This window comes from Pollachius pollachius (genome assembly GCF_949987615.1).
Source record: "Pollachius pollachius genome assembly, chromosome: 12".
In the NCBI taxonomy this organism is placed as follows: domain Eukaryota; kingdom Metazoa; phylum Chordata; class Actinopteri; order Gadiformes; family Gadidae; genus Pollachius; species Pollachius pollachius.
The window spans coordinates 15,590,571-15,599,273 of record NC_136945.1 but is presented as its reverse complement, the minus strand read 5'-3'; positions in this window follow the sequence as shown (position 1 = coordinate 15,599,273).

The window sequence follows — 8,703 nt, the reverse complement described above, 5'->3', positions numbered from 1 at the left end:
AATTTAAGTTCCCTGTATTGTAACTATAATCTCCACTCAACACACATTGCATCATATATTTGTGCTTGACTTACAGGACATATAAATAACTACTATGGGTATTGTAAATGATGCAGCTATATTAGTTGCATGCTCTCCGCTGTGCAGCTGTACAGTCTCCCCCTTGATAGTAATTAGTTCATGTCCTGTAACGACAGTGCTACTCAGAGATAAATTCTACCACAGAATACACACGCAATTGCAATGTTCTCACCTTGCAGCAGTTTTGCACTGTGGTGCGCAAATGTACTCTGTTCATTCGTGTGTAAGTAGTCATGAAGGAGTTGGAAATTCAATAATCCTCAAGGTCTTCCAGATTTTCAAGGTTTCAACTTGTAAATCAATCTGCAAAGATAGGAATAAATATTGTATAATAGACTAAGAGCATGCAACAAGAAATGGGTCTCTTGGTTCAACCCTGAAGTAATAGAGTATCTGTCTATTGTGAAAATCCTCATGATGTAACACCTTTAGGAAATAACTAATTTAGTGTTTTTTGGGTAATTTAAGTGTTTCATTGATATTAGTTTTATAAATAATGTCTCCAGAAAAGTCCGTTTCGTGAAGCCTGCGTTTTTCACCGCGGAAAAAAATCGGGCAAGTGCTTTCCATTGCCTTTCTCACCTTTTTGTTCTGCTGACTGAAAGGATTATCCTTGAGCATGTGTGTTATCAGTACATACTTGAATAGACGAACCATCGTCCCACCTCTACCCAGCTCCTCTCATTGTCTGCACAGAATTCAGAGAGAGGCTGCAGTGCTGGGAGGTCGCAGATGGTGAGAAATGTTTTGTGTGTGTGTGTGTGTGTGTGTGTGTGCGTGTGTGTGTGTGTGTGTGTGTGTGTGTGTGTGTGTGTGTGTGTGTGTGTGTGTGTGTGTGTGTTCCCATCTCTGCTGTTAGCGAATGTCTCCACAGATGGGCATATATGTGTTGAAAAGCTGACACTGAATGTGGTGAAAGCATCACAGCGACACAAGGCCAACACAGTGAGCCACAGAGACACAGACGAGCTTCAGTCGCTCAATATTCCCTCACACAAGTTCTCGAAGACAAGCCATCGCTGCACACTTTGATTTCTTATTTGGAGAAAACAAATCAAAATCGGCCCATTTTGAAACCCAACGATGTGCTCCCTTTTCTCAGAAGTACAAAGAGGCATTTTACTGTTTAATAGGCTCAATGTCATTTTAGTAGCAATGTTTATTTTCTGTATTTTTCACAAAGAACTCCTGCTCTACACACAGGTGATACCAACTGACTTCTTCAAGATTTACCTACACGTCAATTATTAATGTGAGTCAGTCAGCAATGCAGCAAGATATTTCTTATGACGCAGTGAAAATGGACTGCGAATGCAATAGTTAACAAAACCTTGAATAATCTAGGTACTCAACTTAAAAAAAAAAAAGTGATTTGATCAAAGTATTGTGGCGACCACGGTCGTCGGCGCCATGTTCCGGAGCCGCGGGGATTCTGGGAATCGGGGTTGTCAGTTGACAAAAGGGGTTTTGTTAATTTATTCTGTTAGGTTAAGTGGGGTTAACGGGTTTGGGGTCTTTATTAATTGTGTGTTGTTCCATTGTTGTGTGATGTGTAGTGTGATCGGGACCATTAGTGAGAGTGTTGTGTGTGTTGGTCAGGTGTCCCGTGTTTCTGTAATGTTCGGGGTTGTTAATAAAGGCAGTCCGTAGTCGTGCGGTGTATGGGGCACGGAACTGCCTAATTGTTCAACCTGGGCTCCCGTCTCTTCCTTCCCGTGCTGCTCGCCACAGTATGATATAATCCAGTTATGGTCATTGGAGTCACATACTCGACGATTCAACCTGAATTGCTCGTTTATCAGTCCCTCCAGAAAAACGCGATTATGCGATCGCATAATTCAACACATAATCAGCCAAAGTCCGCATATTCATGCAGGGGCCGCATTTTTTCAAATATGCCGCACTTTCACCGCATAAATTGCAGATTTCCGCGCAAAATATGCGGGGCTTGCATGATTTCATAATCCCCGCATTTTCGTTGCAAAAAAGTCACATATATCTTAGTAGAAAGTTGAAAAATGTTGCGTTTACTTCACACAAGAGCAGCCATTTCCCCCTGTTGCCATGGGAACGTTTTGAAGTGACGTTATTACGCGACGTGAACGTCATCGAAAAGCTGCATTTTTCGCCAATTCCCGCATTTTTTGCAAGTTCCCGCAATTTCATTGCATACAATTGCATAAATATGCCGCATGTTTCATCGCATTTTTTAAGAAAACGTGCCACATAATAAAGGACTTTTGGCCGCAACAATCACAAAAAAATGCCGCCAGACCCTTTTTTTGGAGGGACTGGTTTATAAGGAGAATCCACAATACAATGACACAAAATATCACTAATTTCAAACACTTGCCTACTGTTGTCCAAACCAGAAAACATCCATTGAATTATTAATCTACCCGATTTACATTCCCAAATGACTCACAAATCTCAAATGCTAACCAAACGCAAGCAAAACATAAATATTTGAGGTGGATAAAAGCCCACTGAGGACAACTGCCACCATAAGATAAACAGTAGAGCAGCGTGACGGAGGGCTTGTTTTGGACACATTCCTTCATGGCCGCTGTTTGGTCCAATAATAGACGCCAGTCTCCATCCAGGCTTTGATGAACCACCGCGGCCTTTGTACTCAGATTAGAATCACAACATCTAAAACTCTAAAAGTACTTTGGGTCAGGTGAATACGTTGATGGATCTCTTCGGACCAACATTAAAAATGAATACACAGCGCTTAGGTTTGTATTCATTCAAGAACACCTTAGATGAAGAGACTGCCGTTCTCTCTCTAGAAGGATGGAATGGTGTCAACATGTGTCTGTCTGTATTTTAAATGATAGTGCCAAAGTTGAGGCCCATGTCTCTTTAACGGTGCCAATCAATGGTCTAATGGTTAATAGTTATATGTGGGTACCGTTTCATTTTTTTTTTTTTTAATAAATAACCTGCCAATAATTATTTTCAATACTCACCTCTGTACCTCTAGTCTGATTGAGAAGCCAGGATCCACCAGCCACTCAAAACCATTACAGAGTTTTTGCTTTTCGGTTCAATTGCCATATAAAATACCACACTCGTGTGATATCCCTTTTTTGAGGAGAAGTTGTTCATTTGGAGCCCCCAGCCCTTCTGAAGAGCTTTCTGTGTATACATGTTGTGTTAAACTTGTCTGTGATCACAATATGTACGAAAACAAGTTCATTTCGTTATCTGGGCCTCAAAATGGATCTCAGACATGGTATGCGGGATAAGAGAGAATAATTATATTCTGCTTATCCCCAGTCTGTGCAAGCACCTCACAGGCACTTGTGTTTTTCTTCCAAAAGCCCTGTTGTGGTTTGTAAGCCTGTTGCCATGGCAACCTCATCATTTGACGCCAATGGTGTGTAGGAAGGCTGCGAGATATGGTTGAAAATTAGCAAACTGCTATGAATTTCAGCCCGCGTCTGGTCTATTCATATATTTCCTTCTATTTACAAGTAACCCCGATGACAAGATGCTCTATTCCAAACCCTGAGCTGTCCCTAGAGGCTCTGGTCTAGATGGAATCCACTGATGTGCATTGCCATAGATGTGTCAACCCATGCCGAGGGACACCCAATCACAATGTTCATTCCCTTATTCACGTCGGTCCAGCTTCCTGCCGTGTCAAATAATGCAACTGTAGCTCTATATTTATTGCATACCACTTGATAATTGCTAACCCCACTTGGTCCCCTGGAGTCAGTAAGAAGTCACTCGTGCCGGCCCAACCGAGAGCCATGACACCGCTACCATCTGCCCGTTTCCACGCCGATGGTGAACGGCGGTAAGAATATATTTGGCACGTTTTCCTGTGACAACCGATGTTATTTATTAGGTTTGGTATGTGCGGTTTGTTTGTTCTGAGTACTGTCAAATGAAACTAAGCATCCGTATCATCATAAATTAGAATAACTGCATCTCCGACCTGGATGCCATTCCTAAAGTGAAACGTCTATATCAGGCACCACATCAAATCAATGAAATGTCATCATAAATCATATGCCCATTATAGATGTAGCTTTGACATGCATTGCTCCATTAAAGGGTCTCAGGCCTTTTACAATTTCCTCAAAGCATCACAAAACTAGGAAATATAGCTGGCCCCGGATGGTATCACAATGCCCTGAAAATGATCTTGTCTTCGGTTCGACTGGTATACATAGTAGGCCTAGGTTAGGTAAGATCTCATCACATTCCACAGGCACATCACATTCATCATGCAAGGTCGATTGAAGTGCGTCGAAGAGGAGATAACCAGCTTAATACAACTATAGAGTGCGTCAGAAATATTTTTTGTGACCATGTTTGCGTAACAGAATTAGATATCCGATAAGATGTGCCTACAGGAAATGTGGTTATATCCCATCTGGGATCTTATTAGACGTCCATTTAGGGAGAATACTTTCTCAATCTTTTTTCTTTTTAAATAGAGTGCATGGAGTTGTGCACACATTTGCATTCATGGTGAGACAACAGAACCCAAAGGGCAGGCCATCCCCGGAGCTGTCCAGCATCTGCTCTGTGTTCGACTGCATGAGACTGGTTGATTAGACTGGTGATGGTGGTTACAAGTATTACTAGTAGTATCATTTGTAGTAGGCCTACTATTAAGGCTGCATCGGCCTCCTTTCATAAGTAGCCTATGGATAATGTTTCTATTCATCATTATATAAAAGCTGTAAAATTGCTACTGATGGATAATGACATGAAATATCGTGAGCCCTTATAGGCGTCAGAGTGTGTATTCTTGCCTGTACGCAATACAGCTCTAACCAGTGAAAGCCCTCTGTCACAGATAACATGACTATTGGGTTTGGTTTCTATGACAACTAAGTTGACAATTTTTTTTCCTCCCAAGTACCAATGCAGTATGGTCAAAAGAAAGCGCTTCAGTAACCAACCACAGAGCCCTTCGGATTCGTCTCAAAATCATGCTGTATGACACACATGTAGCTGCTAATGCGTTTTGCTACGAACACACGTCAGCTGCCTTCCACATAAATATGCTCTATCTAATCAAATGCGTAGCTGTGTCCATTTTAGAGTCTTCATCCGAACACGTCCACAAACACCTAACATAGTAAGACAGCGCGACTGCAACATCTTTAAGAGTGTGTGTGTGTGTGTGTGTGTGTGTGTGTGTGTGTGTGTGTGTGGGGGGGGGGATAAAGAGCGAGATGAATGGAGGAGCAAAACCGGAAAGGAACACTGGATCCGCGAGCCGTGCAGCCATGGTAACATGTTCAAGTCTCGACGAGCGTGCGGCGTGAGCTGGCCCCGTGACGCAAATTCCACTTTCATGTGTTGCTGTTACGACAGCACGGTCAGCAGCCTGCTTGCGGATAATTAAAGCTGATATAAATCTATAAAAGACTGCATTATGTGTTCCCTATGGGAGGGGGGAGGGAATTGAGAATGGGTCCAAGAAGCCGTGTTACTTATTTTTTTACGATTGTATATATTTGTAATTTTCCATAATTATCCATGATGAGGTAAGTGCTGAAGGAAAATCTATAGACATGATTTGTGAACATCTTATATTGTTAATATGCCTTTTTAACAAGACTGTAATGGAAATACTAATGTGATATGTAGTAATTTTAAAGTTATGTAGGCCTATCCTTCCTTCTAACTACATTGGATCCAGAATGACAGTATTGTAGCAACATCCCATAGTGTTAACTTAAATGTGCTGTAGGAAAGGTTTAACAGCGTTTTTTGGGGTGTTTTTTGTTAGAAATGTCCTATCCCTCCGTCTAAGTGTGCTGTATAAACATATTTTCCAGTTCACTGCGTCAGCCTCTGAATGAGCCAATTTGGGTTTTAGACCGCTCCCGGCATATTTCTGACCAATTATGGCATCTCTTTGCTGATTGGTCGGATCATCTATCTCGCCTGTCAATCACAACTGCTTATTTCACAAACAACTAAACTTATTAAGAAAACATTTTACTCGTGAACTTGGTGAGACATAGTTTACAATTGTCCTGTTTAATATTGATCGATATTTAATTTGTCCAAGAAAGGGTCATATTTCATAAGCGTAATCTATTTTTTTGTAATATTACAGTGACCCCATGTTAGAGAAAAGCAGTCACCCTAAAGTTGCACCAAAGTCAGTCTCGGACCTAGCAGTCTACCTATGTTACAGCAGAACTTCTAGAGGGATGCAGCGTAGTAGAGCCTTGGCCGTAAAGAAACAACAGGAAACTAAGCCTTGTTTAATGTTTACTGTCTACACAGTGTTGATTGGAAACCTTTACAGACAGCTTTTCACTGTTAGAACTGTTGGCCGAGTTTTCTCCGATTTCATTTTCACAGATCCCCGCCTTCAGCAACATGATTGGTCGAAACAAACATGAAACAAAAATAAGATGAAAGGCCCGTTCTCCCAGATTTGAGCTTGTCTGCCATCAGACATTGGATATTAATTTAAAAGTCTGATTTGTGAGTCTAGGCTAAACCATAAGATACTCAATCTGTAGTGTCATTGAAAAACCTACACCCAAACCCACACAAACACAACCCCCCCCCCCCCCCCCCCCCCACACACACACACACACACACACACACACTTTACTTTGAATGATCAGTCATGTGTTTGAGCAAAAAAACTCCTGGGATATTGCTATGGTTACTGTGAGGCGAGCAGCTGGCTTCCGTAGGCAGGTGGGAAGCAAGTGCTGAAGACGGTCACCTTACATCCCAATGGACTCTTTATGGGGCAATGACTCCATTTAACAACAGTGTCTTACCTGCTCCACTCTGTGTATTTGTGGACAAGTTGCCGTGCACTATCCAATAATCTGAATAATTTAATATATAAACACCAAGGACACAACACTGAGGTGTTATAGGTGTTTTGAATGTTCTGGATTTATTTTTAAAACAGAAACTGACTGCAGCATTTAAGAGGATGATATTGATTATGTTATTCACATTGACATCATCTTCAGCTGAAAGCCTCAATGTATTTTACGTGGGGAAAATATAAACTACACTGTATTTTCATGATCTTTTCGCCCATTAACATTTTCAAGTTAATAATAATTGGGTTGTTCATTTAATGTGGACAATTTAACTGGAACAGACTTCAACCTAGAGCTCATAACTCCATATCCAAGTCAAAGGAACAACACTTAGTTCTTTGTAGAACTCGGTCTCCTTTGACTGTGGGCTGTAGGCCTATACCAAGCCTGGTCCACATCATTCGGAATTATTTATTTATTTCCGCTGTGAAAGAGAATGGGCAAGTAGTTCCTTTTCCGACGCTGCTCACAGATTAAATTAGCAAAAACCAACCATTTCATTCTCAGGATTGGCTGGAAAGCGAGGGTGTTGAAAGTGGCCAGGAAAGTAGAAACAAACATATGGTTTGGATCTCCAGTGAAACCTTCAAAAGGATTAAAGTAGCATATTCTACATATTCCGAATTAATCAGAAAATGTCCCCCGCCCCAGATTGACAAAATACTGAAAATTGGACATGCCTTTTCAATGTGGAATCATGATCTCTGGATCATCTTTGAAACCATACGAAACTTCAGTATGGGACCGCGTGCACGCTTCTACCTGAAAAAACATCTGTACACTAGACATACAGATTACGCGGGCACACAAAAACAAACACACCGACACACACCGACACACACACACACACACACATACACACACGCAAACACACACACGCATGCATACACACGCATGCATATCCCCGCCTTTCTGCATCATAGCATAGAGTTACCATTACGCGTCTGTGGTGCTCGCATGCAGAGGCAGAGTTGAAATTGGCGCGGATCTGTAGCCATCTCAAGAGATCCGTCTATCAAGTATCTACGGGAGAAGTTGAAGGAAACCACATTTTGGATATTATTCGCGTTTATTCCAAGTGTGCACTTACTGAAGGTAAGTGAGGGTATAGCCTGAAGCCTTTGTCATTTGGGGCATTTATCAATACGCTGCATAAACAATTTCAGTTATTGTCTTTTTTTCTTTTCTTTTATACAATAGAGTGTTATCTTCTTTTGAGAGATTAGAAAAACACACTATTAGTTTCAAAAACTTTTGCTGCACGTGTTATACATCCCATCACCTTCTTACAATCAAACGATCCTTATTCACAATCAAACGATCAGTATCCACGCGTTGCATTTTATGTGCAATGAATATCATTGTTATATATGCAAACACCAGGCTAACGTCCATGTAAATGTAGGCTATCCGCTGAAATATTGCGCATCGGCCGAGGTTGACCATGCGGAGTCGAACCATCTGCAACTATATATTCGGTATCATTTGTCTAAATGAAATTCAACAGAAAATGCGCATTGCTCGAAACCAGTTTTCCTCTGCAGATGTCTCGGGATCACATTTCACAGGCTGACAGTTACATACCGTCCCCGACACCTTGTCTTTTATGAATAAACATGAGCCTCCTCTTTCACACCCTAAACACTTGATCTTGCCGCACTTCACGGTTCTGGAACATGAACTTAATGTTTTGAATCTAATTCCAGGACTTGGGTGAGAGGTTTATGAGGCAGTTTCATTGATTAGTTCACAATGTGTGGAAAAGCGAGGTCATCTGTTGAAGTGATAA